Genomic DNA, 8,942 nt, shown 5'->3' on the forward strand with positions numbered 1-8,942 from the left:
CACGTCACGCGGCCGCGCACAAGCCCGGATCTGCGGCTGCGCGGGGAGGGGCCCCAGAGGCGGGAAGGCCCGGGGGCTGCGGGCCGGGCTGGCCTGGTCGCGGGAAGAGCTTGCCGCCTGCGTGGTTTGGGGACCGATGCCCATCCGGCCCGCGCGGCCTCGTCGTGCAGCCCGGGCGGAGAAGGCCTGCGCCTGCCTTCCTTCCTTCCTGACAGGTTAGGAGCGGATTTGGGGGCGCAGGGAGCCAGGCGTGCTGGAAAGAACCTAGAAGAAACCGGAGGAACCTTCTAGAATGTGTGTCTGAATGAGCTCTGGGAACACGGACCATACGGTAAGAATTCATCCAGATAAATTTTACTGTTTTACCTTCAACCCTTAAACCTAGCCCCTAGGAGGAGGTAGGGCTTTTTTTACGGGGACGTCTGACGCACTCAGTGAAGGGTCACGCTGTGGGTCGGAGAGGGCGGGAGGGAAGATCCAGCCCCGTGCCTTTGCACCGGTTGCACCGGCAGCAGGCCACCCCCCCACCCCCCCCCCCCCCAGGAGGGGAAGGACGAGGTCAGCAACCTCGCACGTTGCCGGGAACATTTACCAAGAACTCGCCTTAGGGGCAGGTGCCCTGCAGGAGGGGGCAGGCTGGACCCAAGCGGCCCTGCCACCCTGAGCCTCGCCTGAACACCCCCTACCCGGACTCTGTCTGCATCCTGAGCCACTGCTCGTGAGCCACCAGATGCTAAGCGGCTTGCACTGCTGGAGTCTCAACTTGCTCATAGATTTGCGGGAAGTCCATGCCTACAGTGTAAACTCCTGGCCCCAGGGCCCCACTCATAAGCATTTCGCAAAGGGGCCTGGAGCCTGTGACTGAGACACCACTGCCACCTGGTGGCCGCACACCCAAATTACAACTCCAGGGTTTATAGTTCCGGTTCTATTGTTTTCAGCAGGACCTCCTGGAAAAGTTGAAGATGTGAGCCTTGGGTTATGAAGCATTAAAACACGGAGGTGACAGGGGAAAGGAAGTAGTGAGTGTCAGGCCAGGATGGGGAAGTTGGATCATTTCTAGGGCTTCCGGATTCTGGGCTTCACAGGCCTGCAGCCCCTTAAAATGTTTGAAATTCCCGCGATATCAAATGCACCCAAAACGAAGGAACTGCAACACCTGCCCAAGACAAGATATCAGTCCTGTGTCTTCTCTGTCGTTTGGGGTTGTCTGTTTTACTCTTTCTCTCCATCCGCATGTCAAGTTGCCTTTTTTGTTTGTTTGTTTTTTAACGTTTAGATGTTTTTGAGAGTGTGTGTGTGTGTGTGTGTGTGAGAGAGTGAGACACAGCAGGGGAGGGGCGGAGGGGGGACAACCCCAAGCAGGCGCCACGTTGCCAGCCGTGGAGCCCAACATGGGGCTTGAACCCGTGAACTGTGAGCTCATGACCTGAGCCAAAAGCGAGAATCTGATGCTTAACCAGCTGGGCCACCCACGCACCCTGTCAGGTTGCTTTCTCTGAGAGGGTTTCTTCCGCCTAAACTGACACGTGGACGACACTGACCTGATTCCACGCTTGCATCCTTGGAGGCACTCTGGCCTGTGCCCTGGACAGGTCTGGAGGGAGCCTGACTCGGAGCAGAAAGAACCCAGCAGAGAATAGAATACTTCCTCCCACTCCAGAAAGGAGCAGTTCTCCAAGCCAGTGTCTTCCGTGTTGCAGAAAATCAGGTTAGACGATGGTCAATGAAGCTGACTAGCCAACGATGTCCATGAATAAACAGAGCCTCATGCTCCCGCCATTTTATACTTCGTTACTTCAGATGTCCCAAGGCCTGTCGTCTTACCCTTGGCGAAGCCGGTTTAGAGGAAGAGAGAGCCAAAGGGAAAGAAAGGGAACCGTGTCGTAGGTTTGGCTCAGCGCTCTCTGTTTTACCAAATCCTTAACTGCTGTGGGCCGAAAAACCGAGACGGAGAGAATTTATACGTGACCTAAGTTAGAACATAAGTCAAGTCAGTATATATCAAGGACACAACGTGACCTCGGATCTCTCTGAACACAAAGAAGGCTTTTACCAAGAGTATCTTCAGCATGTTGAGATTGCGGGCTGCTGTCAGGATGTCTGACTTTTTCTCTGCACCTCCGTCCCTTCTCAGATGTCCTTCTGATGAGCTTCCCATGAAACTGGAATGTTCTACTTCATCTCAAGAACTAAGAGTGAGGAAGGTCCACAGACAAGATTGCGTTAAATTCTTCTTGTCCCTTTTTCCCAGTATTACACGTGAACGGGTCCAGTGCGGAAGGAGGAAAGCCCAGCCAGGCCGCGGGATTTAAGGATTTTCAGCCTGTGGATTCAGGAAGTAGAAGTCTTAATTTTTAGAGCCGCTCTGTCAGGCACTTTACAGCTTCCTCTTCTAAGTGCTAAGTGCCATAAATCTCTGGACGGCCGGTCTCCAAACTCACATGTAAACGGTCCTGCACACAAGCAGCAATGGCCACCGACACAAGTGAGTGACCCATAAATAAGGCTCACGTGTGGTCCTCAGCTGTCCCAGTCCACTGTCCATCCACAGGTGCGGCCCTGGGCGTCTGGGGCAGATGGCCGCACCTGCACACTTTCTGGGCACGGCGGCTGGCAGAAAGGGAGGCCCGATGCGACAGCACTGCTGCGGGCCTGCCTTTGTCCGGGTGCTTCTACGGTGCGGGCGGCCTTGACGACGTGTCATCCGAGAGTGGCCGTCTGAGGCTGGGGTCCCTGGGCAGCAGCCTCGGGGGGAATTAAGGGTTGGCTCTGTGCGGGCCCTTGCCCACTGATGGTGATTTAACCACGTGAAGTGGCCCTCCCGAGGCTGTCTCTGTTGGCTCCGGGAGCGTGCGAGAGCCACTGTCTTAGGACCTGCTGCAGACTTGTCTAGGACTCCTGCATGAGGACAAGGTAAGCGGAGGAGGACCTCAAAAGAGAAGGTCGCATTGTACGGGGCAGGGGCCTGCACGTTTTTTTCTGCGAAAGGCTGGATAGTAAATATCCAGTTTCAACTACTCAGCTCCTCCGCGGCACGGAAGCCGCCACACGCTGTGCCCGAGTGAGGGGGCCCAGCTGCAGTTTGGTAAAACTTCATTTACCAAAAGAGAGGGTAGGTGGGATTTGGCGCCCAGGCCTACTTTGCTGACCCCCAGGATAGGAGGAGGAGCAGAAAGGCAGCCGGTAAGATCCAGACCTAATCCCTGTTCTGCCGCGTGCCAGATCTGAGACCTTAGATGTTACTTTTCTCTGAGCCTGTTTCCTCATTAGTAAAAGGGAGTTCACAGTATCTGCCCGTTAGACTTCTAATGACGCACGCAGAGCTCCTAGCGTACTACCTGGCACAGAGTGGGCAGGCGGTAAATATAGGGCTTTCCATCCGAGCACCCGCAGTTCTGGGGGGAGTCCGGCTGTAGGTGCCTCAGTGCTCTGTTGCCTTCATAGTCTTTGATGGTCCTCTTTTGCCTCATTTGTTGGACCTGGCTCAGAGCGAATGAAGTCTCTTTCACCCCATTTGTATTTTAAAAGTAGGTCTTTCCAAATTCACTGATATGTTATTTCAAACGGCCTGGCAGCATTCAGGGCTTTGTGGAGTCCCCTGGCAATTTTACTGCACCAGAACATTGCCTACCCTAAAATTTTTAAATTATGGTGGAATGCAAAACAGATGTACCAAATCTAGGGAGGACTAGAGCAACATTAATTTGTTCCTTGGGAATGCCCTTCATAAGCACGTTTTGGGGCAGACATTTGTGATAAGAGCCAGGCAATAAAAGATCCCAGCGTGTTCTAAACACTGCAATTTTTGCAATTTGTGTCAAAGAAAATTTGGAAGGCACAGATAACTGAAACAGAGCTGACTAAATTTATGGCTCAACCTTTCACTGAAATATCTGTGTTTGGAAGATGTCACTGATCAGAGAAATGAGAATGTGGGTGGAAAAAAATTAGTATTCAGACGGGTGGAGCTCTGAACTATGACACTGATCGATACTTAGTTATTTAGAATATGAACTGGGGCCAGGTTTCTGCTTGGGTCTCTTCAAGGTGGCTGGCTTCACGGTGCATTGCAAATACCAATGTGAAAACAGAGTACTAAACTTAAAGTAGTGTTTTCAGAAAAACTGTTTAAAAAATTTTTTTTAAAGTTTATTCTTAAATAGGTATAGAGACAGAGCATGAGCAGGGGAAGGGGAGAGAGAGGAGGAGACACAGAATCCAAAGCAGGCCCCAGGCTCTGAGCTGTTAGCACAGAGCCCCACGCGGGGCTTGAACTCACAGACCATGAGATCATGACCTGAGCCAAAGTCGGATGCTTAACCAACTGAGCCACCCAGGCGCCCCCAGAAAAGCTGACTTTTATATACAAGGTTGTGATTTTAAGTACACTGAGCTTCAAAGTAGGAAAAAAATACACGGATAGAGAAAAAGTGCAGTAGAGTAATACTTAGTGTGAAGGCCACTAAGATATTGGCCTGGGGCGCCCAGGTGGCTCAGTTGGTTAAGCATCTGACTCTTGGTTTCAGCTCAGGTCATGATCTCATGGTTTGAGTTTGAGCCCCATGTTGGGCTCTGTGCTGACAGCAAGGGGCCTGCCTGGGATTCTCTCTCTCCCTCTGTCTCATCTGCCCCTCCCCTGTTCAAGGTCCCTCCCTCCCTCCCTCCCTTTCTCTGTCTCTCTTTCTCTGTCTGTCTCTGTCTCTGTCTCTCTCTCTCTCTCTCTCTCTCAAAATAAATGAATAAACTTAAAAAAATAAAAGATACTGGTCTGAGAACTAGGCTGAGCCCACATTGTCAGCTATAATACATTACATCCTTGTGGGTCATATGATCCAGAAAAGAACTATTTGTGGCACAAGGAGAAAATTACTTCTTTCGGCAAATCTGAAATTTCATATCCCCCAAGATGTACTTGTTATACTTTTCCTTGTAAGAAATGAATCTGATCGAAATCTCTCTTGACCCTATAGAGTTATAATCTTCTGGGTAAAACTGACCTACTTTTTATCTAATTCTATGCTACCACTTCTATAGAAAACGAACTGTGCCAGACAAGAAACGCGTCCTGTGTTAGTGCAGTTGTACATCAAGACGTGCTTTCAAATCAGGACAAATGTTTGGCTTATGAAAAAGACGAATGGCTCACCAAGCCAGAATGTAAACATTTCCTGTAGCTTTGTTACTTACTAATAACTTGACGTTTTCTTGGTAGGTTTTTATTTTATAAACCAGAGAAGGAAACAGATTCCAATGGTACTAAATAACAATGCCATGAAAGTTGTAATACCATGATGTCGATGATGCACCGGAAGGTTATGTCTAACTTTTTTTGGTAAAAAATAATAAAGAATGCATTTACTATATTTTGTTTTGTCCAAATGCAGTGGTTTGTGTGGTTGAGCTCATGCCATGTGTAAAATTACGTAGTGTTTTCAAGATTTGTATTTTGAAGTAATCTGCAATTAACAGCAAGTTTTAAAGATAGTGCAGAGAGGTCCTGTGTACCCGCACCCAGTTTCCCCCAACGGCTGTATCATATTTAAATATGGTACAATAGCAAAACCAGGAAACTGATGTTTGTAAGATGTGGGTGTGGGCATCTAACCCATTTTATCCCGTGTGTGTTTTCACGTAACTGCCACTGCAATCCAGATACAGAACGGTTCCCTTACCCAGAGCACTCTTACCGTTCCTTTAGAGCCACACTTATGTCCCCACCCGCCACCACTCCTTATCTCTGGCAACCAGTAATTTGTTCTCTGTCTCGGTACTTTCATTGTTTCAAAGGTAAATGGAACCATATTTGTAAATGGAATCTCATGTCATGTAAATTTTTTATATTTTTTATAAATCAATATAATGTTCCTGCATATAGTTGGGCCTTGTTGTTTCTTTGGAAGTGCTAGGCCCATTGATTCAGCACTTCTGAGAAGGAAAGCCTGAGGCACAGTACATTTCTAATTGGTCTTTTGTCTCAAAATCCTTGGACTGGGATGGGGGAGGCAGCATCTCTAAACACAGTACAATATCGTGAGGTAGCCCACTCCCCCTTTTTGTTCAGATACAAAGGAAAGGTTACCAACCTGAAGTTACATAAGGGAAAAAATAGCCTCTGAAGATAGCAGTGAGAATCTGAGGGTAATGGCCCATTGTTTTCATAATTCTCTCAATTCTTGCAAAGAGGAAGGAACTCTTTCAATTATTAAGCTTCTTATTAAATTGAATGACCAGAAAACAAGTTAATGCTAATTGCGTCTTCTGGTTAGACCTGAAGTCTTGGCCATTGTTAACACCCCTCGATCATTCAGAATCATATCCATATAAGCAAATTAATATAAATCCTATTCATGTACATTTCCTCCCTCCATCTCTCTTTTCTTTCTCCCTTTCCCATCATCCATCTTCCTTAATTTTTCTCTCCCTTCCCTCCTTCTGTCGTTTTCTTCTTCCCTCTCTCCCTCCATCCTTCTTTCCTCCTTGTTTTCTCTCCATTGTATTTTTGTCCAATTTGCCTTTTTCCCCCCAGAATTGCCCTTAGTTCCACAGTCACTAACATTTCTTAGTCCCAAGGGTAGGGAGAGTCACCTAGCCCAGTGCTTCTCAAACATCAGCGTGCCCACAAATGACCTGTGTGTCTTGTGGAAATGTGGATCTTATCTCAGGAGCTCTGGGGCAAGCCTGGGAATCTGCATTCTTGACAGGCTCCTAGTGTGTGGACCACACAGAGAGCAAAGACGGATGATGAGACCTTCCCCCACGCCAGCACCCTTGTGATGTTCAAACACTATTCCTTTCCCTTCGGTGTGGAGAAGGCACCAAGGAGGTGGCTGGGCAAGAGTGGTGAGGTTTTGCGTTGCGGTGGGGTTTGGAGCTGACGGCCAAGAAAGAATTCTCGAAGACATCTTTGGTGCAGGCATATTGTATTAAAGCACGGGGACGGGACCCGTGGGCAGAAAGCGTTGCACTGGGGTTGTGAGGAGTGACTGGTGATATACTGTGGGGTTGGGGGAGGGAAAGGCACAAGGGAGGCCTCCAGAAGGACTTTCATGTGCTAATGAGGACTCCTGAGATACCTGAGGCCCAGGGATTGGCAAACTGGGGTTGTTTTTCCCTCTCACAAAGCGTTGTCCTTAAGACAGTAGGGAGTTTCTGGAGATGAGGCTATTGATAAGATTACCCTTTTCTTATAATTTGTTAAGGTATTTGTAAACTGATGGAGAGTCTTATCAGTTTGACCATTTGTTTTCTGTCCTTCCCTTTGTCCTTGGACTGCCAGGAGCGCCTGAGGACTATCACACTGGTCCCACCTGGGGGTGAGGGACGTGCCAGCTTGTACTTTGCCCTCAGCCTGCCTTATGGTCCCTCATCAAGGTGCGGTGCGGGGGGAGGAGCTGCAGAATTGGGGGGATGTGAGGGCAGAGAAGAAGTAGCCTTTGGAGGGTGCGCCAGTGTGAGGCAGAGGAGGGAGCATCTGGCTGGTTTGCTTCTCTCCGGGGTAGGAATCCAGCAGGCGACTGGCCGAGGGGATGAAAGGAACAGCCAGGAGACGAGGCCTTCACGGAACTCTGGGTGGGGACCCCGGAGCGGTCTCTGGGCTCCCACGCTGCCAGCAGGTTGGTGGTCTCCACGTGTGCACTTCCCATTGTTAACTCTTCTAACCATTCCCGGATCCCTCCGTGGGACCCACAGACGTCCAGTCAAACCATCTTTGAGGAGTTAAAGAGACATCTTGTCCATCAGGATCAAGAGTTTCTCCATTTGAATGCAGACCGCCCTCCACGATTCATGCTGAGGTCACTTAGAGAAAAAGAAGAAAGACTGAAAAATCCAGCTGACTGTTGCCAAGGGAGGTATCAGTGAGCCACCCGGTGTGACCACCACAACTTCGGCATGAGTTTCTATTGACTCAGCACTTGGTTTTCTTCGTGCTGCTTGGATTATGCTGTCAAAGGCCAGCCCCCCTGTGGCCCATCCCAACTGGTGGCAGCAGGCACAGCCTGTGACATTTCAAGTCCACGTGACAGAGCAATACTTAAACTCCGGAAATAGAAAGTTGTCTGGACGACACCCCTTTCCCGTCGATACAGTGATAGCGTCTTACGTTTCTTTACCGTAGGACTTCATATTCGCCTTTCTTCATATTAACAACACAACCGTGTTGTGGTTGAAGCAGTTTGCAAATGATTATAAAATAAACGCATGCTATAATGATTATTTTGCTCTTTTTATTATCCCGATAGTAAATCTGGGCCATTCTTGACTGGTGCAGTAGGAACCGGGCAAGATGAAGAAGAAGGTGCCAACATTTGCTCCTTTTGGCTGCTCAGGATGGGTGCTCATGAGGCCAAGACTCCAGGCTGAAATTTGTCTCTTTTTTTTTTTAACTTTTAAAAATTTTTTTTTTTAAGGAGAGAGACACACAGAGCGTGAGTGGGGGAGGGGCAGAGAGAGAGGGAGAGACCCAGAATCCGAAGCAGGCTCCAGGCTCTGAGCTGTCAGCACAGAGCCCGACGTGGGGCTTAAACTCACAAACCGCGAGATCATGACCTCAGCTGAAGTCGGACGCTCAGTCGACTGAGCCACCCAGGCACCCCCCCCACCCCCCAGGCAGAAATTTCTTATGGGCGCTGTTCCCGTGTTTTCTGGGACAGTTAGAATTTCAGATACTCTGTTTTGTTATTTTCATCCATTCAGGTTTGTCAGGTGTGAGTGTCCGTTTGTTATAGGACGTCTTCTCTAAGGATGCGTGCCCCTGGCAGAGGGGCCCGTGGAGAGAGTGTAGACAGATCAAAGCAAGTCTGTCCTGAACAACTTCAGGGACGTCCCAATGGTGTATCCATGGTGCCATCTTCTCATGTGAGAGAGAAGTTTGCAGGAACGTGTGGGTGAATGGGATATTTCAATAGTAAAAAGTGAAGTAAACAAATACTTGGATTCTG

At 49.0% G+C, this 8,942-nt stretch overlaps 1 long non-coding RNA gene across 4 annotated transcripts; it reads left to right on the forward strand.

The window, feature by feature from the left end:
* The first annotated feature begins 59 nt into the window (after positions 1-59).
* On the forward strand, positions 60-8,195 carry LOC122232632. 4 transcript variants are annotated; one of them, XR_006209991.1, is made up of 6 exons: positions 60-331; positions 945-1,022; positions 2,255-2,916; positions 6,705-6,843; positions 7,280-7,374; positions 7,503-8,195. It is a non-coding gene; the product is annotated as an uncharacterized LOC122232632 (long non-coding RNA). The 4 variants fall into 4 exon arrangements; XR_006209990.1 differs by having other exon boundaries at positions 7,280-8,195; XR_006209992.1 differs by having other exon boundaries at positions 2,255-2,488; positions 7,280-8,195.
* The last annotated feature ends 747 nt before the right edge of the window (positions 8,196-8,942 follow it).

Source organism: Panthera tigris, chromosome D3 (genome assembly GCF_018350195.1).
Source record: "Panthera tigris isolate Pti1 chromosome D3, P.tigris_Pti1_mat1.1, whole genome shotgun sequence".
In the NCBI taxonomy this organism is placed as follows: domain Eukaryota; kingdom Metazoa; phylum Chordata; class Mammalia; order Carnivora; family Felidae; genus Panthera; species Panthera tigris.